The sequence below is a fragment of the Varanus komodoensis genome, unplaced genomic scaffold (assembly GCF_004798865.1).
Source record: "Varanus komodoensis strain SLA01 unplaced genomic scaffold, ASM479886v1 scaffold39, whole genome shotgun sequence".
Taxonomy (NCBI): domain Eukaryota; kingdom Metazoa; phylum Chordata; class Lepidosauria; order Squamata; family Varanidae; genus Varanus; species Varanus komodoensis.
In genome coordinates, this window is record NW_025335922.1 from 2,375,888 (window position 1) to 2,400,954 (window position 25,067).

Genomic DNA, 25,067 nt, shown 5'->3' on the forward strand with positions numbered 1-25,067 from the left:
TAAAATTGAACATCAAAACAGCTTCAGAGCTGTATTTTTGTTTTACTTCAACAGGAAAAAAGAAATGCTTTTTAAAGCAATAGTACGTCTTAAGTCTCAACAAATAATTACTTTAATTATTAAGAATAATTATTACCATGCATTACTATATTATTACTATTGCATAATGCTGTTGGTGTATGTAGTAGTTTACAGAGCCTCCTCAACAAAATAAATGGGTCCTGCTGGGAGGCATTACAATCTAACTCTTAACAATGATGGATAATACAGAAGGGGGAGGGAAGAGAGGAAAGGAAGGGGAGAAGGTATGTGGAGAATTAGAATGACAGTTGTAATATTGTTTCTCTGAGCTAGTAAGTCCTCATATGTACAGTAATTAAGTGGGCTAATGCCTGTATGAACCAGTCAGTGCAGCTGAAAAAGCCATCTGCCCAGATCAGTTGACCTTCATCAGTTCTCCACACTTCAGCAAAAACAGGCACTTCCTCTGTAGTATGTAAAAAAGAGCAGGTATACTGAGAACAGGCCAGCATCAGACTGATCTCATTTTGATTGTAGTTAGGGTAGATGCAGTCATTTGTTGTCAACACAGGGACACCTCCTTGCCGTAAACCAATCTTTCTCAAACCGGTGCTTTTTAGATATGTTGCACTTCAACTCCTAACTTCTGACGTGGGGATGCTGGGAGCTGACATCCATTAACCAAGGTTTAATTTGGATGCCAGGAAGTACTTCCTGACAGTTAGGACCCCTAGGGTATGGAATGGGTTTCCATGGGAGGCTGAAGCTCTGTCAGTGAGGGTGTTCAAGGATAAGGCTGGACATGCACATAGTAGGCATGCCATGACTGGAGCCAGCTGGAGCCTGGGGTCAGACTAGATGGCCCGGGAGACCCCTCCTGACTTGATCTGTTTCTATGTTTCTAACACACCTGGAGGGCATCAGGTTGGGTAAGGCTTCCATAAATACACTTGCATTTGTACTTGGTTGTTGTTGGGGGTGTTTACTACTTTTAGTGGATGAAATGATTTAGGACCACTCTCTGGTAAAAACACAGTTGCCTTTCAGTAATGGGGAAACCAGCAAGAAAATATCAGAGCATGGGGCAAGGTTCTGAGGAAACGGAAGTAGGAGGACAAGCTGAAGTAAACCACAAGCATTTCCCTGCTCCCAGCCCATGGAGCCTGAGCTAGTTGCTATGGTGATCAGCACCTTCAAAATCTGTTGAGAAGATTACATGGTGAAAGTGCTTTGAAATATTTCTATCAGTGTGTTAAATTAGGAATGTGCTGTCTTTGTGTCTAACATTTAGCTGTAATCCACTTACAGGGTTCTAAGGGCACAATAATGCCCAATTCACCCATCGCAATTCTGAGATGGCGACATAGACAGGTAGGAGGAAAATCCATCTTAAGTAAGTTAAGAGACAAGTGCTTTGTCAGTTGCCACCTACAACATGACAACTTCTTGTAGATGGTGTCTGAGTCCTCTTATGGGGCAAACGTAAAAAAAAACCCAGAGAGAGAAAACAGTTTGATAATCTGAATGTAGTAATAACAAGAAAGGCACAGAGGCCTTCCTGTTTTCAAGTGCAGCTATACCAGATGAGAGCAAAAAAGTTAGACATGGGTGGATACAATTCATTTGCAGACTTTCCAAGAAATTAGAACAGGAGAAGGGGCTGACTATTAGGTTTTCTCAGCTGGCAGATTTTGGGGTATCCTTAAAGGGTAACTAAGTGTAAAATTTTAGAATCATGAAGATACTAAATAAAGTATGGATTTTTGCCTCAGTCACAAACATATCTAGGTAGGAGGGAAATTTTGTTGCTTAAGGCTGGGGTTTGTATTAAGCTTCTACGTTTGGGTCTTCGATATGACTCTAGAAGAAGGTAGGTTAGTGAACATTTAAGGCTTCTTTAGTTCAAAAAATTAATTAAAATGAAGACTTGGTCCTCCTCCTGCAGTTATGAACCTCAATCTGTATTCAAGTCCAAAGACAGGAATACAGAAATGCAATATAATAAGTAGTCCGATCTAGAAGAAGCAGAAGCACTATTGACTGGACTAGGGGAGGCTGAAAAGGTTAGCAGAAATTTCTTATTCGCTTGTTCTTTGCAGGTGCATCAAAAGATAAGATACCTTTTTTTAGTATAGACTGGTACATCAAGGTGGCTCGTTTTAGTCATTATTGAGGATTAAAGCTGTCATATAATAATGGTAATCTCTCAGAATTATTTATTGTTGTTAATACTACTACGACGACTACTACTATTGTCTAAACCACCCCATAGCCAAAGCTCTCTGGGTGGTTTTGTGTTCTGAGATCTGCTGCTGCTTTGGCAAAAGAGAAGCCGAATAAAATATAGATGTATAAAAATGAGAAACAGACTAGTTATTAATTAAGGATGCACAGGCTTCAGTTGTACTCCCAGTGAGTACAGTGTGTCTTGCATATTCTGAAACTCTAATATTTACATATGATCTCCCCCAAACAATGGATCTTGAAACTTCTAGGGCTACCAGCTTCCCACTCCCGGTCCATTCTCTGGGGAACCTCTTTCACCCCACATTCTCATAGATGGTCAAACAGTGACTCCTGTTTGTCCTGCAGGCTCTTACCTTTGCTCTACAGTTTCAAGTGCGGTTCTGTAGTTGAAATGTGATCTGCTGCACTCCCAAGCCTCCCTTTCAGTCCTAGATCGTCTGGGAGGAGCAGGGAACACACTTGCTCTCTGACAAGTGGCCCGAGTCACTGCTGCACCATCTGAGTCACACCTGCACTGGCAAAATGGGTGCTGCCATGAGTGCTCTGCTGAGTTGGCTTTCCTCCTGACTCAAGAATAGCCACCACTGTATTATAGACAGATGAGAAAGTGAAATGTGTTAAGTGATGGGATGGCATATAAAAACTCCGAATGAATGAATGTGGTGCCTGCCATGGCAGGTGCTCCATGCCTTCCACCAAATGGCTACACTGGTTGGCCACTGGAGTGCCAAACTCATATGCACCGAGGCCTTCTGTAGGCCTCCTCCAACTTTCACTTGACCAAATCTTACAGGATACAGGTGAGTTCCTGACATACCCCTTAGGAGGCATCGTGCAGCTATTATGCCTTTCTTCTCCTTCATGCATTTTCTGTGGCAAGAATAAGTTGGAAGAAGCAGTTGGAAGTCCCATGTGGAAGACACTGTCATCTGTCCTCCAAATGAGGCAGATTGATTGTGCCATAAAAGGCTTGTCTGGAAGCACCCATGGCAAAATGGTGGTGTAGTAACAGGTGGTGGTGAGTTCTGCCTTGGGTAGCAAAAATAGCCTGGGCTATTCCTGTAGTGCTACCAAAATATTAACCTAGCTCATGCAACAACCACAATCCTTTGCCCGTTCCCTGATACATTGTGGCATCACAATTCACAACAAGATATGCTGTCTCCTATAAAAATTGCTCTGAATGGCTTTCAAAAGCCATCTTTGTAGATAACCTATTTGCTTCAACATAACACCTATGAAGACTGATCTGCTATGACTTTGATGGATGAAAAGCTGCTTCTCTTTGAAGTAATCTGCTGTGCAGTAGTTGTGCCTGTTGACTTTTCATGCCATGTGGTGAGCATCACATATGTGTGAAAAGCCAACTTCATCAACAAGTCCTATGAGTTGAGGGCTTACTACCAGTTGATTTGTGCCATGAAAATGCCATGCTGGGAGGTTCTAGGAACAGAAACATTAACACTTGAGTGCATTATTTGTAGTGTTAATTTTTCAGAGGCCATCTCACTGTTAACATTAACTATAGTGGTTGGAGTCAGGCTGTTAACATAAAAATGCAACCACTATTATTTGTTTTGGCTTTACAAGCAGAATTTATGAGAAGAGAGAGGATACTAATTTTGAATGTTTAGTGGCACTCCTATTTCAAATTCCATCAGCTTGATGTATTTCAAAAGAGAACTCTATACAAGGTCTCTTACCAATACAATGTTGTAATATGTGCCAGCTACTCTGCTCCTGTGGTTTGTTTTTCATTGTGGTTAGTATTTAGCAATATGTTAAAGACCTCTGCTCTTTCTTCAGTCTTTTACTTTATATAATTATATTTTATTAAGATACACTAAATTTTATAAGTGCTCACTCAGGTGAAAAATAAATTAGATCAAGATCTTCAAGTCAGAGATGCAAAAGATGTTCAATAGCAGCTTTCTTTCATCACAAAACAGTGGTGCCTTGACTCACAAACTTAATCTGTTCCACAACTCTGGTTGTGACCCAAATTGGTTGTGAGCCAAGTCAAATTTCCCCATAAGGTTCAATGTAAATAAGGTTAATCCATTCTGTAAATATATATTTTTTAATCACAGGGAAGACGGGCGGACGTGCTCGGGGGGGGGGGGGAAGGGTGTGATTGCGGCTATCTCCCCCCCAGCATGACCGTGATCATGCCTGTCTTTGCCCCCCCCAAGCGCGCCTGCGATCGTGACTGATGCGGAGTTTGCAACCTGAGGAAACTTTTTTCCTAAATTTCTGTTCGCAACCCAGTTTGGTCGTGAACTGAGGCATTCGTGAGCTGAGGTATCACTGTATTCTAATTGGGTGTTTAGCTCTTTCTCTGCACTTTTTGAAATTATTCTGTAATGAATATTTTACTACTAGTCCACTCCTATATAATACTGTTATCAGTTTCTGCCTCTTTCCCCGAATTCCAGCTGGGAACTTGAATTCTAACTTTTTATTGATTCCTTTCTTGTTCAAGTCCTTTTCCTTGCTTTCTTCTTTTACAAAGATCCCATCCCTCACAACCCAACTGCATCTCCTGATATCATGGGTTAGCCTGCCCCAACCTGGGGCTATAAATTCTAGTATCTCTGACAATGCTTAGTTGACTCAAGCAACTAAGTGCAAATCCAAATGATATGGAGGGTAGCAGGCTGTACTAAATTGTTACCAAGTCAGTGCCATTCATGATGTTGGTATCCATTTTTTTGCTACCAAAATTTGAACATGTTCTCATGGAGTTGTGGATGCATCATTTGGAGTGATACAAAGCCCACTGCTTGGTTCATCCCTTTCTAGATTCATCATGCAGAGAGTTGTGCAAAAATGATGATTCTGATTAGAGTATCTTGAAAGGGACAGTTTCCCAATCATGGGGATATGATAAGGGTCTAAAGCATTTTGTGAATATCCCAAGCTAACAGAAAGACAAGTGGGTCCTACATCAAATCAAGCCAAAACTTGCCCTGAAAGCAAAAATGACAAAACTGAAGGTATCATACTTTAGGCATATCATGAGAAGGAAAGACTCACTGGAGAAGACAATAATGCTAGAGAAAGGGAAAGTCAGAAGATAGGAAGACCAAATATGAGATGGATCGATTTCATAAAGGAAGCCACAGTCTTGGGTTTACAAGAGCTGAGCATGGCTGTCAAGGATAGGCCATTTCCAAAGGGATTCATTCGTAGGTTGTCATAAATCAGAGAAAACTTGATTGCACATAACAATAGTAGTAGAGTTGGAAGGGCCCTATAAACCCAGTAAGTCAACCCCCTGTTGTCACCCATCTAGCTGCTCACCCATGCCTTTCAAGCTTAACGAAGGTGAATTGACATACTAACTTGATGTATAACCATGCAGGCAAGATAATTTTGGGAATCCAATCTTTCTTGACTTATTGTTACAAAATTTCACACACATTAAGAATCTGGGAACTAGTTACTAACTTTAGTATCATTGTCATATTTAAAGCTGATTCCAGCCTTGCTGTTTTGTATCTCTGCTTTTTTTGTATTACTTCTCATTAATGATATGCAGCAACACGCATCTTTCAGCAACCTTATTAGTGACATCTCTATCACCACTCTTCATGCCTATCTTAACTCAGACTTGTGGCTGTTCTTTCAACAGCCTTCCATGGATTGTTTCTAGAACCTTTGGCTTTCTTCCCGTTTTCAGCTAGAGTTTCTCACTGGCTAACTCGAATTCTTATCACACATTATTTATACCTCCAAATATGCATTCTTCACATACCTGAAGAATGCCTTGGGCATGATGCAACCTGTGCTAAGATTTTAAAGTCACACTATTTTCCCCACTGAAATCAAATAGTGTATCAACTGGGTCTTTTCCCCCACCCCTTTTTAACTAAAACAGCTCTTACCTAGCCTTCACCAAGTTGGTGCCCTCCAAATGTTTTGAACTACAAATTGCACCATCTCTGGGGCTGATGGGAGTTGTAATCAAAACATCTATGTTGGGGGAAGCTGTAGTTCATACTTGTTATAATCTGCAATAAAGCCTGATGTTGCTTTAAAAAAAGCCACAGCTTGCAATAGAAACATAGCAAGCTGCCTTGTAGCAAGTCAGACAACTGATCCATCTACAAGGATGGGCAACTTGTGTTCTTCCAGATGTCCTTAGACTACAGTACCCCTCAGTCCTGGTGATAGTTAGTGGTGAAGAAAGATGGAAATTGCAGGGAATTATGTAGGGACACTAATTGCCCATTCCTGGTTTATAACAGCTTCACCCTGCCTGGGTTCCTCCAAATGTTTTCGATTATACTTCCCACCTTTCCTGACCAGCAGCTATGGCTAATGATGAGAGTTGTAATCCAAAACAGCTGGAGGGCTGCAGGTAGACAGTAGCTGTTTGGACAGAAGTGTTTTGCCATCCTATCTGTAAATATATTTGGGTATTTTTTATGCAAAGCTTATGTTTTTCCACCGAGTTCATGGTTGGGGTGCTATGATAGCTAAGATATGGAATGTCTGTGTTTAGAGGCAGACTATTTCTGCTTATCAAATTCTGAGAGATAATAGGGAATGGCTAACTCAATCCTGCCCTGTAACAAAGCTCCTGGGAATCAGGCTGGCCATGGCTGAAAACAGCATGCTGGACTAACAGGACAACCCTACCCATGTTTCTTTAGAAATGAAGGTTGAGTGGGCTTAAACCCTGATAAATGTGCACAGGATCACAACCTAAGAAGGCCTGGATCTGGCCTAGCAGTACGGGTTATGGTTTTCATGATACCACCAATGCTTATGGTACTTTCGAAGAACAAGCTGGAGAAGCGACGACGTTTTTCGGCAGACTGGATATGGAAAGCAAAACCAAGACTTCGGGCCCAGACGACCGCGTGGGTGGGAATATCTGAACCATGACATGAAAGATTAAAATCCAATTAATAAGGGTCAACGTGATTTTTAATTAAAATATAGAAAGATACTGTTTCAGGCTGGAATCATATGCATTCTCGCCAGAGGTAAGCCTTGATTTAATAATGGGGCTTGCTTCACGTAGCGATGCATGGGACCGCGCTCTTAGGATGGCTTCCTCCCGCCCAGACAAGGCGCGCCGGGCGGCGAATGGCAGAGCGCCTCCTCCCCTCGCTGCACACAGCCCCCGCCATTACGTCGCTCATTGCCACGCCTCAGGACACCGAAGCGCCCGAGATAGGCCCACGAGGCGCCCTGCCCTTTCCGCACGCCCGTATTGGTTGCCTGAAAGGTCACTCTCCGCTCCTCTGCGAGAGGGCCTATTGGCTGTGCCCATTCCTGCGAGGCGGGCGCGGGTTAGTACAAGATGGGCGTCAGTCGAGGAGATTAAACAAAAAGTAACGCCTCCTCCACAGAGCACCGCCCTCGACGGAAGCTGATTTCAGTCAGATGATCCTATTGGCTGGCAGCACAGTTACGGATCTTAGCCGCGGCCGCTCCCTCCCGGCTTGAAACCTCGCTGCTGCCGGCGAGTTAGAGGCGTTGAAGCTGCAATAGCACTGCGGCTCGCTCGCTCTCAGTCGCTGAAGCTTTCGGCTGCCGAGCCCAGACTTTTCACCCGGAGGAGCAGGAGCCGCGGCGGCGGCTTTTTCCCGGGCTTTGGCCAGACTCAGGTGAAGTCCCAGCCAGGGTTGCTGCGGGACGGGACGGAAAACATACAAGATGACGCTTGGTTTTCAGTTTGGCGCCGGCGGGTTGTGGTTCATCGGGAGGCGGGCGGGTGTGGCTTAACTTCTACCCTCTTTTTCTCCTGCTAGACGAGCCGAAGTCCAAGAAGGGCCACCCATTAAGGCACCGACTTTTGGAAGAAGGCTCCACCTTTATCTTTTGACTTCTTTTGGCCTGGGGAGAGTCCTGCAATTTCCATGTGCTGGCCAGGTGCACGTTCCTCCTTGCACTTCTCACCAGCCTGTGACTACCTCCCTCCCTTCCCGTAGCCTCTTGCATCTTAGAGAGTGAGCGAAGTGGGAGCAGCTGATCGCATTCCTGTTTTTCAGCAGCTTCTGTAATACTGTTGCACATGATGAGGCTTTCGCTCTGGTTGCGCGCCCTTACGCCCGTTTCTTTCGCGCGCGCACCTCGATTTGCAATGGCGATTTCCTCTCTGATCGAGGGGTACTCTGCGCCCTTTCCTCATATTGAACTGGCCTTGCAAATACGCCTGTTTCCTTGGAAGTAACGGACAGCAGCTCTTAGCTTGGCAGCTGTCAGGACTCCCGCCTGAGTCACGGGCTGACAATCTTACTGCAGACATTGCAATGGGCTTGGCTTCCGCCCGCCTTGCTCGACTTCCTCATTCACTGCTCTGCGTTAGTCAACCGAGGAAAGGGGGAGGAGGGAGCGATGGGGCAAGACGAAGCTTGCAAGGCTATCCAGTGCCTTCCCCTGGCATCAAATCGAACGAAGTTCTTTAGCTTTCTCTTACCAGCTTCTACTTCTATTAATGACGGTGAAATATGCCTGTGATTGCTTGAATATATTTCCACCACCCTGTGAGATAAGAAAATTTGATTCAACAATCTCAGAGTTTGTCTCTGGAATCAGTCACATTTTTTTAAAGGAGCAAATGGGGGAGGGTGAGAGGCTGTTAATTTGTTCATTAGATAGATGCTGCTGCAACAACCAGTATGCATTCAGCATAGAAAATGACAAATACTTCTGGGCATGTTTCTTCTAGAACATTCTTACTTACCCAGTCTTGCTGCTGATGCATCGTGACCGCTGAAGCAAGTGTGGATACTTTCTTGAGTACAGTTCCTGAGGACTATTGCTATAACTTATAAACGTGTATTGGTTGTATTGACGGATAGACCATAGAGAGCACCTTGAGATTTTCATAGCAGTCAATGGGATCCGTGTTGCTTACACAGTGGCCATCCCTTTGCTCTACTTTGCAGCAGCATCCTAGTTTCAAGACTTAAAGAATGCAGTCAGGGAGGTGCTGGTGTCCATAGACACTCTTTCTGTGAGCATGGTCTATTCCATCATTCTGCTCTTTGACTTGCCTATAGTACTTAACTGTACAGTGTCTGTGATACTTACACTGTCCAACCTACAGAATGCCCTTTGTTTAAAAAGTGTCTCAAGAATGACTTCAGAAGTTTGTGAATTATACTAGAATTTCGGTACAATAATAGTTTTAGTAACATGCACTTCTGACTGCAGGCATACCTGGGAAATAGGACGTCTCAAATGCATTTTGGATTTTATAAGTCTGCATTATAAGTCTGGTAAATAAAATATAGGAATCACTTGTATCTGTAAAACATTACATCTGAACTGGCCACAAATGAACCTTAATCTTGTAGGCACATTTTTGTTTCTCTTGTAGGGTAATTTCCTTCTGAAGGTCAGCTTTCATATAAAGAGCTTCTCCAAAGCTTCATATATGTCTCCCTGACCAATATTACTAACAAAAGCATTCTTCTGAAACTGCAGTGAGCTGTGTAGGTAAAAGGAAATTGTGGTTAAACACTGAAACATCTGCCTTGCTGTAGTTGAGGCACAGTTATGAACTTTATTTCTCAGATGAACCTACTTTTACAACTCTTTTTAAAATGCAGTTTCTCCCCTTAAGCATAGGTGTGACACAGCTGACTCCAAAGTAACAACTGCATAATCAGTTACTGTTTGTATAAAGATATGTTCTGACTTAGTCACCAGGTAAAAAATGGCTGTAGTTACTGCTCATTGCCACTCCACTGAAAACTGCAAACCTTTTCAGAGGCTAATACTGTCTGACTCATGTGCTTGTTGTCTGCAGCTATGGCTGTACTTGTATATTCAACTGAAATGAAATAATTGAAAGATTCTGCATACTAACTTGAGTGAATGATTTGGAGGGCCTGTATCATTTGAGCTACCTTGGGGCCTGTTAATATCATTCTGATATATGACAGCTTGATGTGAGTTGACTTATTTCTGCTAGGTTTGAGGGAATGAAGTTGGGCCTATTAGTGTAGCTTTAGAAGTGACTTAGCAACAGATGATTTCCTGTGGAGCTGTCTATCCTAAGCAATCCTCTGCACTCTTGACTGGCAGCTGGAATAGATAAATGTGCAGCTTTCCTGTTACTCTCTTATCTAATACAAGGCAGTGTCAAGCACACATGATTCTTTTGTTTTCCAAGGTACATCTTTAGATGAGGGATTACACAAAACATATATTTGCATCCCTCCATAGGGCTGTGCTGTGATGAATAATATAGCTATAGTACTACTCCATGAATGATACAATACCAGTTTCTCCTTTCTAACTACTGGTGATGGCTAATCACCAAAGCTGATGATGCAGCTATTAGTAGTTCTCTCTGTACCCAGATGCTGCTTTTTGAATCTTGATTCAACTCACATTCTGACATTCCAGATATGCAGATTCTAAATAACCTAACCTCAGGTATTCACAAGACCAGCTCAATATGCCCAAATTAGCTGGTATATAAATGGTTGTGTGAATAAGTGGTGATATAACATGTGAATTTGGTGAATGGTCTTAAAATTTTACTTGGCTGCCATGCTCCTTATTTACAGTGCTGCTTGGAAGAAAAGGTAAAAGTGTCCTTTTGACTAAATGTTAACGCCAGAAGAAACTGTCTGATCTGCCCACATGTAGAAAAATGTCTTGAAAGATAGAAACCTAGTTAAGTTGAGGCCAAGAAGAAACTAGTAATGTAGATAACTGTTTACAATTAATCTTTCTAGTGTCTTGTAGTTCTTCTGAACAGCATAGACCATGTTTAGTTGGTTATACTTACTGTTGCTACCTGTAGACTACCTAGGTAGTATTTGATTATAAAAAGCACAAGTCCTAATGGATGTGGGGGTGAGAAGCAAGTTAAGCTTCAAAGTGGTAATGGAAATGTATTCTTGCTGCATACGCTCAAAAGAATGCTAGCTTGTTTTGAACAAGTGCATGTTCTTCCCCTTTCTGGGCATCCTTCTTTCTCTTCTCGCAACAAGTACGTCTTGGCAGTCTCCTTTGGCAGTCACAGAATTCTTCATTTAAGAATTACACTTGGAGGCTTTTAGTATCTCACGGCTTAATAGTGTTCTAAGGGCTTTTGGAATTATGTTGGCTGTCTTCGCCCACCCCCACATGAGATCTACTGCTGTTGGATGCCTGGCAGGGGTCACATCTTCAGTGTTTCATGCTGCAGCAGTAGCTTATCAAGATGCTCTGAGTAGGAGTGTAGATTGATGAATTGTGTAGCTTACAGAAGAACTGTAAAAATCTGGTGGAAAGTATTGAACTAAGATTCAACCTGCTATGCCCCCCCTCTCCTGTGCTGGGAATAGCTTCTTCCTAGTCAGCCCATTGTGCTGAAGTACAACACTATAGAAGCAGGATGTATAAAAGAAGGGAGTGGGTGACAGGGCAGGCTTTAAAAGACCTGTAAGGTGGGTAAATGCTCAAGCCTGTCAAGGGAGAACAGATATACTGTGGTTGAGATAATGGGTTCTGTCCGTTGCCTACTTGCTCTCCCTTTGCAGACTGCACTAATTTTTATGACTCGTAATAAAACCAGTAAGTAGGAGTGGCTTGGCCTGCAGTTAAAGTGAGGTTGTGCTTGCACTGTTTGCCTTGAGCTGCATGTACCTAATTTGTTTGGTGTACTTAGAGGCCACCAGTATTCAGGTAGGCCAGAAGCAAGCAGGATAATAAAAATATTTATTGTGGAGGCTGGGGCATGTGTTTGTGTTGCTGAAGCAGATTCCAAGATGCTACTGGAATAAGAAATGCACTTCTAGTAAGCATGATCCTACTTCAGAATAACTATGTTCTGATTTTATTTAGAGTACCCTCCTTAAAAGTCAGATGGTCATGAATGTGCTCAAAATGCAGCATGCTTTGAGTGTGGATTCTGTAGGAAACATCTGCCATATGGAGCTATACTTGTTCATTTCTCTAAGAGAACTTTTAGCATCTGAGTATCAGCAGAAAGTTGAACCTTTGGATTGGTATGGGCACTTTAACAATGGCTAGTTGTATATTGTTAGAAAATCTTAACCCAGTATTCTCTAAAGAGGACTTTATCTGGGCCAGCTCCTGCAAGGCAATTTCCTTAGGAAGGAGCAATTCAGATAACATAGCAACCCTTTGGAACATGGATGGAAAGTAGTATAGATTTCTTTTTAACACAGTGCCTATTTTTATAGATGTAGTTGGTAACTGGGGCGATTTTTCCTGTTGACTGATACAGCTGTGGTACTGCTACAGTTTTTCCAGAAAAAAATGTGTTAACACTATTAAGAGACCCATACTGCAACTTTTCATGGCATGAGCTGATTAAATAGGCAAGATTTAGTTGTGCTATGTTTCTGTTCAATCCACTGTTGGTACACAGTTTTTAGGCAAATGTCTTCTGATCTGTTGCATGTTCAGCGTCAGTAGCTCCAATGTGCAGAGCACCATAGTTCTTGCTGATGGTCACTCCAAGGTGACAACCTGGTTCTTACATTGACTTGAAGCACCTTATGAATCTACCTTATCGATAGATTCTCTGTTTCAAAAGGATATGGAAGAAGTGTTTTATGGTAAAGGGGGGAAACCTGTGGTGTATAAATATTCTTGGACTTCCACCAGATCTCATTATCCCTGTCCATGCTGGCTAATGCTGTGAGAGCTGGAGTGCAGCAACATCTGGAGAGCCACACGTTGTTTATTCTTGATGGCAAGAATACATGAGCCACATGCAGCTACAGGCATCCTTGAAATAGTTCTCTTATTTCTGAGCCCCTAGCCAAGATACTAAGCAGTGGGAAAAGCCGTATTAAATGGCTTCCTAGGCGCACGTTCTGAGTGACGTGGGACAAGGAGATCCAAATGGTTCAAAACACTGCAAAACTTTGTAAGCTTGCTGCCTTGGAGCCCTGACAAAAACAAATATGGATTTCAATAATAGTATTCAGTAAACTAGAGATTTGAAAAATCTTTGTCTAACTGCTTAGTAAGACTTTTCTAGAACTCTAAATAGAAAGGGAGACCAATTAATTTTTTAATCTACTGCACTCTCAACTTATTTCCTAAACAACTTTTCAAGTACTTTTCCTAATGGAAGTGTGTTATTTAATAACAAGTAAGGGTGTTTTTTTTTTCCAGTGGAAGGACCCAAGTTACTGAATGCTTTTCCAAAATAGCTGAACCTAATTCCTGTATTGCCATCCTTTTAGTACTTGGTTAATATTTTTGTTTACCCAGGCATTTTAAATTTTGTGGTGCTTTAGCTGCTCTATGGTTTTAGCTAATGCCTCAATTGTTAATATTATGGTTTTACTGTACACTTTAATGTTTTGTGGTATAAGCTTGTTCACTTTCCTGGTATTCTGTTAGAGCAAGGCTGCTTTTCCATTTTTTCAATATTTGTCAGATCTCCCTCTCTGAGAGTGAAGATAGGGATCTGACCTTGGATGCTCCTTGAATAGCCCATGGAAACCAATCTTGCACTTCTCTGACATTGGCGCTTCAGGATAAGCAGAAGAAAACAAGGGAAAGATGAAGGCTGATGGGGCTGGAATCCACGGGTGTGTTGAGAGGCTGTGGATTTGCAGGTCGAACACACTTGAGTGATGGAGGCAGAGAAGGAAAGGGAAAATAGCACTGTTTCACTTTATCCAGTGTCCTGAAGTGTGAGCTGGGCAAGGATTTGAATTCCTTGGTAGCTCCAGTGGTGGAGCTCCTCATCCCAAGCTGTAAGGATGGTATAGAAAAATGTAGTTAGTTTAAGGGAAACACCATTGAAATGTTTGGACTTTGATTTCACACAGGTGTACGTGATTTGCTGGCTAGATTTAGTTGAATATAAACATAATTAAATGTTCAGTTTTAGAAATATTTAAAAGACAAAACAAACAAATCTTAGTGAGGAATAGTGCTTTTCAGCAAAAATGGCCAATTATGCTTGAAGATACAATGTATCTTCAGACACAAATGGTATTTAAACCTGTTTTATGTTTTCATTTAATGCAAAGTGACTCGTAATAGGAAACTTCTGTACTCTTTCCTTGGCTGATGGGTTGAAATCAGTTCTTTTTTCAGATCAAGTGGTAGTTTCCTGTTTTGTTCTTGGGTTGTATTTGTAGGCGGGAGCGCCATATGCTTAGCCATGTAGAATGACAAGTGGGAAAAGCAGTGAAGGATTAGACAGTGCTGCTCTCCGTGGAGCTCCATGTAACCTTGACTGGTAACTACTTGAGCAGAGGGCTGCAGGTTGAACTTCACAGATCTGTTCATTCTGTCCCTCACTTTCTATATGTGAATAAGCTCATGGAACTGCTGTCATGACTAGTGTAGCCCCGAGACACCGTGCCTGTAATTCATATTCGTGATAGATACAACATAGCTTAGTCATCAGAAGTCTAAGTGTGTCCTGGGAGTTTTTCTTCTTTTGAACTCACATGTAGCTTAGCAAGCAATGCTCCTTAACTTTTTTCCTGACTGTGAAGGTCTCCTCTAATAGAATGAAGCTGCAATTCCTGAATTACATTGTGGGGCTTCTTTGTAGTCTTGTACAGTAGAACTCAAGGATTTAAAGCTGAGATGTGAGTTTAGTAGCTTATTTGGCTGCATTTCTGCTCAAGCAGGGATGGGGGCTTTTTTGAACACTTGTAAAGCTATGTGAGGCTCACTGTTTGTACCATGGAATTGTTGGGAATAATGTATCATAGATCCAATTCTTTATGGGCTGTTGGAAGGCTTATAATTGCAAACCATTTGTGACAGCTAAACATTGGCCAGGATGTTGAAAACAAGGGTAACACTAATGGAAAATCTCTGGCTGCTAAGAACAAGGCTAGAACTTTGCATCACAGCAGTATCCACATGCCTTAGCTGGGGATAGTTTATGCCCAGACAGCAGGAACATGGTGAGGCATTGGGAGAGGTGCTGATTCCTGCTTGCTACTTGAACCTGGTCCTGCATCATTCTATCCAAGTCCCCTGTCCCCACCAGAAATCTGAAAGTTACAAGTGTCTCTGGTGTGGAGAAGCAGCCGCTTTCTGTTCTTATTGCTTCTCTACCTGTCCCATCTTGCTGTTTGCTACAAGGGTGGTGGTCTTTGAGTCAAGGGGCTGCCCCATCTCATGTGTTTCAGGCCCGAGTCCAGCAACCAAGTAGCAAACTTTGCACTTAAATGGAACCAGGAAAGAGGGTGTAAGAGAATATCCGTGAAGTGGCAGTACTTTAAAAGCAAGAAGCTAGATAATGCTGATAGTGGAAGAAGGAAAGGAAAATAGTAAGCCAAAAGAAGCAGCTTTGCTTTCGAATCTAAGTCAATGGATGTATCACTTGCCACCTGTGGCACGACAGGAGAGAGTTTGGTTACTGGCTGTGAACACTAGCTTGCTCTGGAGATGTTATTGGACGTCCTCTGGGCTTTCTGCTCAAATCCTATAGGGAAGGAAACTCTTGCTTCAGTTGTCATTGTGAGCAATGTCCTGTGTCTTTCTCAAAGATCCTGTTGCCCAGGGAGACTTGGTGAACTCAAAACCAAGCCCTTTGAGCAGCAGGGATGGGCTGGAGTCTCCAAAGCCACTGCTGTTGTCTTAAAGTGGGATTACTCTATTGAGTGGTCACAAAGAATGCGTTTGCCCTCTGGAATGTTTTCCTTGTGGGCATGCTGCCTCTTCCCTCTGCTGAGAAGGCACACATGGTAATAGGGAACAACAGTTGCAGAGAGCACAGTATGCTAGATTTAGTTTGGAATAAAATGCATTCCAGCCTTTAAGCATTGGGGAGCTGCCAGTTGAGCTTAAGTGTGCTAAAAATGGAGTTCTAAACTAATAGCCACCTCTACACCCTTCCGCCTGAACAGAAGATGCCATTTCCATGCACCCGTTCCTGCATGCTGCAAGTGGAGCTAATTAATATCAGCTTCACTCCTGAGTGCAATGTGTCCTATGTGTGACTCTGTAATTCATTTGTAATACCAAGGAGTGGCTAGTTGCTTTCTCTTGCTGCCGCCTCCTCCTCCTACCAAGTATACCACCTCCAAATATTGACAAATGCTGTTGACAAAACTATATTTATTAGATTTATATCCTGCCTTTTTCTTTTTTTTTAAGAACTCAAAGTGGCTTCCATTGTGGTTGTGCTAGGCTACTCGTTTTGGCTACAAAGTGTTGTACCTTGCCTATAATTTCTTACTCTCTTCCCCCAAGTACCCAAATCTATTTGAAAAGACACTTTAAAAAAGTATCTAGCATTTACCGTGGGACAACTTAATGTAGCCCTCTCCAATCTCCACTCCCTGATATACTGGGCTTCAACTCCCACAATCCCCAGCCAGCATGAGCAAGGATGATCAAATGGTGCTTGAACTCTTTAATTAGCTGAAGCATTTGCAAGGCAGTGGGTTGTCTATCCCTGAGCTTCACTGGGGTAAGGTGGGGGGCAGGAAGTAGCTCTCCAGATGTTTTGGATATCAGTGCCTACTATTTCTGGCCACTGGACTTCTGAGAGTTGTCTGAAACATACAGAGATTTGTTTTCTGTTTACACTGGTCTGCATTGACGGGCAGCAACTAACTAGAGCTTCAGGCCGAGATCTTGCTGAATCTCACCTGCTAATGGCGGAGAATGAACTTGCAGAGCATATGCTTTGTACTTCCAGCTGAGTTGTGGTGACTCCCAATAGTAAAAGTATCTAAATTACTGCATTTTTTAAGGAAATGAAACAAAGACTAACTTAAGATGGTTAACTATATTAGAAGGAATATCTTCCTATATTAGAAGGAATATCTTTGACTTGAGTGGATTATAGAGCATAAGTGGTCCCTGACTCCTACTTAGAAATTGGCCTTCCCAGCTTATTGCTCCAGTTTGCCCTTACACCTATAATACTCTTCAGTTGCCTTAAGCTCATTTTTACCTTGCATAATTGCCAACAGGATATTGCTAATCTGATTTCAGAAATTACAAAATGAGAGGCAAAGAGAATATTGCTGTACTTGTCATCTCAGTTAATCACCACTGCAGCTTAGTTCTGACAGCAAATATACATATTTCAGGTGTTTTGTGTCATAGAACACACCTGGAATACCAGTAACCTCTCTCTTCCTTTGTGGTGCAAACTAGTGCTAAGCTGTACACACTAAACTCCATGGAAACAAGATTTCAGAAGTCACTGGCAACATGGGGAAATCAAATGTACTTGTACTTTTGCCATGGTTGACACAGTCTTTGAAATGGCTAAATTAAAGAAACTTCAACACTATTATTTCAGCTACTTGCATGTTTCAAATTTAGAAAGCAACTAACTCTCCTGGCTATGTTGCTTCCAAGGATGGGAAGAGCAGCTTCTCTACAGCCCAGTGGCTTGAACTTGTAGTCCTTCAGGCAATAACTTCTCAGCTTATGTTCATATAGTGCATTTAAATCACCTCACCCCTTGCTTAACCTATCTGCTGCACTTACCAGTTAGGCAGCATCTGCTATATAATTATAAATTATGGCTATTTTTGTTATGTGTTTGAGCAGCAAACCATGCTTTGGAAGCTTGGGAAAAGGACGCTTGTTTCCATCAGCAGAACAAAGTATAACTTTGGAAATGGCTTTATTGCAACAGTCGCATTGCAGACTTCAAGTAAGACTACTCTGTAGTGAGAGTTCACATTTGACTAGGTAGCAAAGAACCAATTCCTTTAGTTGTCCTATTCGGGCTCACTAGTTCTCATTGACAAGGAGCTAGAAGGAGTATTTAAATATGTGAAATAAACAGCAATGAGCAACTTTCCCTGAGAAGCCTTTAAATACAGCTGGAAAAAAATAGTCAACTTATTCTCCAGCAACTTTGCCTGGGGTGTGTTGTGTAGTTACCTACTTGTAGGCACTTATAAGGCTCAACCCAGGAAAATGTGTAGTTAAATATTCATTGGACACTGTGCTGTGCTGTAGTAATTCTGGAACAGAATTTCCTGTTTGTTAAGCAGTCTTGCTGCTTCCACTCTTATATTAATGTGCTGACCTTGTTGAGCAAGGGCAGAATCCCAAAAGCAATTCTTTGGCAGCTGATAAAGTCAAGGGGGCGAGACAAATAGTTCTAAAGAAGTAAACTGTCAGCAGTGTGTACTGTTTCCCATATTCTTCCTGAGGCTAGAGGAAGCTTCAGTGTTCCATGAGGGCAAGCTCTTGGCCAGTTATTCTTGATAGCCAAGCCATCTTGCTACTTGTTTCAGTAGGGGAGGATCCAGGGAGAAGCAACACAATCTCTTTCTCACAAAATTTGATTCTAGAAATCTTACAGAAAGCTTTCAACAAACGGGAATGCTAGATTTCTTGAAAACAGAAGGTACTTTGCCGTCCCACTCCCTGCCCTAATCCTTTGTTGTATTCACTTAGTTGGATCCTGTGGAAAGCTGAATGCTGACATGCTCATTTGGGGGAAATAGCTTCCCCCAATGCTCAGCAGCCTTCATTAATCCAATAGTGCAACTTCCATAGTACTTGAGAGGAGCCAGGTGTGTGTTGGGGAGAATGATGAGCTGTGAGAAACTTGTTTTAGGTATTCTTTCTACTTCTGTACTTTTAAGGTGGCATAATCAGATGGAATCTATCTAGAAAAGGGAGTGGAGTGGCCACTTTAAAGCATGTTATGGCTAAGTGAGGTGTGTGGTAAATCCTCCCTGTACCCACACTTTCCTTCCCCAAAGCTGCCTTTCTTTCATGTTGAGGCAAGGAATGCTGCTTGTCTCTGAACCCCTACTAGGAGAGAATCAACTTGGGGAAGAGATTTAATGGGGAGAAATTCACAGGGGTGGGAGGAATGTTCAACACTGCTCTCCTGTTGATAACGGACTCTAGATCCCTTGCTTTGTAGGAATTTGGTGGTGGTATGAGAGTCTGCTACTTTCATGTTCAATATAGGGTACTATTTCCTTGCTTTCCTATCTTAAATATGTGAAAAAGAGTGATGTACCTTACCGAAAGGCTGTAAGGATTATGTGTGTAAGAATGTGTGTTATGAAATCGCTAAAGCTGCCTTCCCCATACTGGGGACTTCCAGATGTTTGGACATCAATTCCTAGAATTCCTAATCACTAGTCCTGTTGGTTAGGGTTAGTGGGAGATGAAGTTTAAATGTCTGGATGTTGGGAAGTTTGCTTTAGAGTGTTCAAAGAGCTATTTAAAATACTGGGAGATGTACCTTCCTTAATTTTTGGGTGAAAGGTAGATTCGGACTGTAGCATACAAGCCTCAGCTCTCAGTTGGTTCAGATTCTGAAGGACTCCTTCCCTAGTATTACATGTTTAGCTTTCTGAGTCCTGCATGTTTCCCTTATGGAAAATGAAGGAGGCTGTTCTGCTCCTTTTCTCCCATGTTCGCATGAGTGTGAGAGTGGATTGTCCATCTTCTCTTGCTTGCCTAAAGGAGTAGTGAACAAGACATGAAAAAAATCCTAGAAACAGGTGCCACTTTAGAATATTTATTTAAAATATTTATATACTTCTTATGTAAAGATCATTCTACATGTTAAAATATTAAAAGCCGTGTGGGATTTTATGCAAACTAACTCTGTACAAAAGGACTAGAGGGGAATACAAATAACTTTCTGAAAATAACTTTTGCACTGATGATAATTCATAGAAAAAGGATGATCAGATCTGTGACTGAGATGGTCTTATAGTTCTCTTCTTCAGCTTTTGCTTAAGGTGGAGTACTCCTAGCTACCAGATCCCCAGTCGGAACAACTTTCTGTTCAGCTCATTCTGTGATTTTTTTTTAACCTTTAAAATGGGTAGGTGTAGGGCTGGGCAGACCAGGGCAAATTTTTGCATTGTACTTGCACCGATAAGATCTTCTGAATTGGTCATGCCCTCATGAAACTGCATTGTTTCTTTGTTGAGGGGTCTTGGGATAGAAAGTAGTACAAGCTGTGACCTTCCTGGTCTAATGCAGCAGTTGCAACAGTAAGATGAGATGGTGAGTGCACAAACTGGCCACTCTGGAATGTCATTGTTGCTTATGGTGGCATCCTGGAAACACCACAAGCCTGTACTCTTCTAATTTGTAAATGGATGCAAGGTAAATCTAATTGTAGCAGAAATGAGACTTCGGTAGTAGGTGGCATATAAATGGAAGTATAAATAAATGCTTCGTGATGCCCCTGAAAATTTCCTGGTGATCAGTGAGTAAGTCAAACATTAACAGTATTTCAGAAAATGTAGCAGCTCTCAAATAGTGCTGCTTCTTGGAAAGAGGATTTGGCATTTTTGGGTGATGAGGATGGTAAGTCTTTGAACACCAGCCATGCTTCTCTCTTCCTGTAATCTCTGTGCTCTTGTTGTAGTCTCATTTTGTCTCCTATTTTGTGAATTTAAGCTTTGGCTATCTTAATGTGTTCATATGAGAGGGGAGTCAATTGCACACGCTGCACCTGGAGGTGAGGAAAGCTAGCTCAAAATTGAACAGCAGCTTCTGCTAAAGAGGTGAATTTGATTTCCAGTATACCTCAGCTGCCTACTGCTTTTTGAGTCAAGTGCCAACTCTTTCATGGGGAAAGTTGCTGTAGCAAGTATGATGTATTTGTAGCTTACTCGCACTGAATGTCTTTGAACAAAGGGGAATTGAGAAGATGTAAGTACATAACAAGATGTAGTGACTAAGATAAATCTTAATCAGCTGTCCATTGCAGCTTGGAAGTCACTTTGTTAAATAAAGCCTTCATACTTGCTTTCTTGAATATAATAAGAAACCAAAATGGAAAGTTAAAAAAGACAAGATTATCTTAATAGTTCACCCTTTTTCAAAGCTGGCATTTCAGCTTGAAACAAAAAGTTCATCATTTATAACAACTGTAGGGCCAGGTCTCCATTGAATAAATAAACCACAGGAGCAGCATTTATATTCTCCTTTATGGCCAATTTTTTCAACTAACTTTTGTAATGGCTGCATGCTCAGCTGGACTGGCTACTCTTATCTTTTCTCCCTTGTCTTGTTTCCATTACTCAACATCTACTGAGAGAACAATAGTATTGCTACGCAAGCGAGTAAAGAAATACAAAGAATGCTGTAAGTCTTCCTGCTTGTATGAGAATCCTGGAACTGTCTGAATATTTAACCTGTATACTTAGATACTCAAGGCTGCTTCTTGGTTATGACTAAGACTTAGGAGTGCTGTAAAGGCCACACAGCTTTACTGACGCTGCTGTAAAACATAGTTGTGAAGAGGTTGAGCATGCAGGGAAGACTCTCTCTCAACTGCTGCTTTTGCAAGTGATCCAGCAAAGTTCACTCCTGTCTTCTCCCACATCAAAGGGGTGGCTACCTGCCCAGCACTCCTGCTGTTTAGCTTTCAGCTGTGACTGCATGTGCTGATGCTGTATCTGTAATTACCAGATCAGTTCCAGGAACAAGCAGGATTCAGCAGAGTGGAAGCAAACTTGCCTTCTCAGCAGTGCTGTGCTGTTCATTTCAATGCACCAAGTCTTCTCTCTTGCAGTAGAGTAGGAAGCATCCAATAAGTTGCGTTACTGAGGTGTGACACTGCCTTTGAGTATGGTGATCCACAAGCTACTCCAAGGGTATTCCTTGCAAATTTTGAACATCTTATTAAGAAATTGAGTTTTTAATCAAAACTCTGGCTTTTAAGAGCAAAAGGGAAAACATTAATTTGGTTCAAATGTTCCAAATCTATCCCCACCCCTGCATTATGGTTACTTCAGGGTTTTTTCCCCCTTTGAATACTTTTTAAAGTTGTTTTTAACCATTTCTAGACTAGCAGGCTATAAATAGAAAAAAACAAAGCAGATTTATATGCTTTAACAATGCTATTTTAATATAAATGAACTTCAAGAATTGATCAAATGTAACAGAAAATAACTGACAAATGTTATACAGCTCATATTAATCACACAGAGTATGTACAGTCCTTGGTCTGTTCTGCCATGACGGAGTTACTTTTTTCTGGTGCTAGATACTAAGCAACTGTGTTTGTTACTAAACTTTCTCCATGTATCTAGAACACTAAATTAGATCTCATAGTTGTGGCAGCATAAAATGGCAGTAGGTGCAGTTTAGGGTGTGTGATAACTGGTGTGTGTCACTTAGTCTGCTACTGATAATTGTGTGAGGATGTGGTGAAACCCACACCACATCTTATGCCTGGTCTCTTGTCAGTTCCTGTTTAAGCATGTAGGTTTTAGGTTACTATATGTGTCACTGAGGAAACTTCACATTGTTCTTTGTCCTTGATCAGAACTGGACTTCAATATCCATCTTGGAGATGTTGCCCTGCTCTTGATCATAAGCGTATTTGTCTTTTAGGCCTGGTTTGTATTTTGGTCCATCTAGGTTGCTGCAGATGCCTTCTTAGTTCTCCCTAGGTTTTCATGCTTGTTATTTTCAAGGATCACACTAATTCTTCTGTAAATTGAAGAGGATTCTGAAAAGTGTTGCAGAAGTGCCTATTGAGATGCTGTTTAGTGTTAAATGATTTAGCCCCCTATGGAATGGCCAAATTGCATCATCCTGTATTGGCAGATGTTAAGAAACTAGTTTTTTTTTTTAATGCAGATGATCCAGTATGGTCATCGATAGCTATGGTAGAGATAAGGCATAGGCTTACACATTCTATTGCCAAAACTTGATTAAGCATGCAATCCAGTGGAGAGTCCCATAGCTGCCTAAAGATCAGAGGATTAAGTGTATTCTATTCAGAGCAGGAGCATGGAGGTAAAGGCTGCCTCTGTGTTCCCCTAGATGGCTGATTTTAGCTGTTCCACTGTGGTATTTTGGTGGGGCAGGGAAGGAGGCTGAGATATTGCCAAAATGTCCTAACTTGGTGGCATTGGTCTCCTTATGTCCCCCACTCCATATTCCCCTTAAAATCTTCCTTGGACGTTCTACTGGTGTGAATCTTTTTGTGAGGCTGGCTCTCTTTTCTGACCTCATTTGGGAATCTGAAAAATCCTAAGGCCCTTTGTCTAGGGGCAATAGGACTACTCTGTAAATATAAGATACTAAAAACCCAAGATAATGTTTTTTTCAAATCTGTTGCAAATGACAGATGGGTCTTGGATGGAGTGCTGGCATGGATTATAAGGGTAAACTAAAAATTCTTTTTTTTTTTTTTTTTTGCATAAAATATTTGGTTGCATCCAAGTGTGTGCTGTCAGCAGCAGAAACTGGTTCTATTTTGGTTGAAAGCAAGGCTTAGCCAGTAAGTTTCAGCCAACAAAAGCCAACATGTTTATCTTTGGAGGATGCTTCGAATTTGTTATGTTTTTGTTCATGAAGGTTCTTACAGGAGTGCATGAAAAGCAATATGAAAAACAAATGCTGTGATTTTAGTATGTCAGTACCTCGATAGCAGATCAAATATACTGATTATTAGAACTCTATAAAATCTGCAATAAAGATTTGTTCTCTGCTACATCTGAGCTATGGTTCCTCAAAAAAACTATGTTAATTATTTGAGGTCATTATTTGTTCCAAAACATAGCAAAGTATTTACAGTCCTTTTAAGTGTTCTCCCCGAAGCTATTTTGGAAGGAAGATGGAATAATATTTCATGTGCAAATTGTGTGTATCGCCATATGGTAGAGAACTGTACTGCACGTATAACTGTTGTGTAATTTGTTATAGACATGAAATAACCAGATTTTCCCTTGATTACTTGCATCTCACAGCAGACTTTAGAATACTATGCACCCTTATCATGGGTAACTTAGAATCTTGTGTAGCTGAATCAGTTGTGAAGTTTGTATTCTAAGCTATGAAGATTTGTAAGTCGCTTCTATAGAACTGTTAAGGAGTGCCAGCTGCCCTGATTTGTCTTAAATTTGTTTTGATTTTTTTAAAAATGAAAATGTATTCTTAGTGACCTTCCTTGTATTACTATTGTGTGAAACTAAATTTCAAATTTGCAGTTTTATGCATTTGTGTAATACTGTACTAATACTTGTGTAATACTGTGTAATGGGGGATATTACACTCCCCTGCCCCAGGACTCAGGCCTACCTGTAAGACCTGGGGCAGTCTTCTGTCCAGGTCAAAAGGATTCTTGCACCGCTGTAGCTATTCGCAGCAGCCTTTAGCTGGACTTAATGGTCTTACAGGGGTCCCTTTATAAACGGCTAGATGGATTACTTCAGATGTGAAGCACACAAGTGACATTCCTCTTCTTCCCCACCTTGCCTGCTCTTCTGTTTTATAGCAGTTTATACATTTGTGATACATTAGAGCAAAAAAGGAGAAGAAACTGTTTGCCAAGCCTGGTATTAGGAAAGGACTACTCTGAGCATGTGAAGTGTCATAAGCACTGCCACGACTACAGGAACAACAGGTTGCTTTTGCCCTCCTGATGCTGAACACTTGGAATAAGCACTATTTTTTTATTGTAGAAAATGTATGAATACACAATAAGGAAAAATAATAGAGGAACAATCTATATCCATGTACCTGTGCATCTGGCTATAAAATATTTTAAAGCTATGCAAGAAAGTATACTGTGCGCAACAATAGCACCCCTGGGGGCTTCCACTCTCCCGCGCAAGCTGAGGGGCCTGCCTCTCACTGCCTTTCTAGATAGTTTTTTAGGAGCATTCTAGTCTGTGGGGTCCTGGACTTTAGCCCCTGAGAGCCTGTCCTACCTGTGACATGGGGTAGGCTGTGGAAAGGGCAAGGGAGGGGAATTTCTCTCCAATGTCATTTCTCTTTAAAGTCATTAACCAAACCAAGCACAACTCCCCCCCACCCAACCCGTCTCTAAAGGGCATTAGGAATGATAAAAGCTTGTCAGATGTCTTCTAAGCAGAAAGGGCCTGAGGGAATAGAAGAATCTTTCAGGCTTAGCTCTT

The 25,067-nt window shown here is 41.6% G+C and overlaps 1 protein-coding gene across 1 annotated transcript in view; it reads left to right on the forward strand.

Moving 5' to 3' along the window:
- The first annotated feature begins 7,685 nt into the window (after window positions 1–7,685).
- MYH9 (myosin heavy chain 9) overlaps window positions 7,686–25,067 on the forward strand; it is a 75,099-nt gene continuing 57,717 nt past the window's right edge. Inside the window, exon 1 of the mRNA XM_044441269.1 lies at window positions 7,686–7,889. The gene's annotated coding sequence lies outside the window, so the exon portion shown is untranslated. The remainder of the gene's footprint in view (window positions 7,890–25,067) is intronic.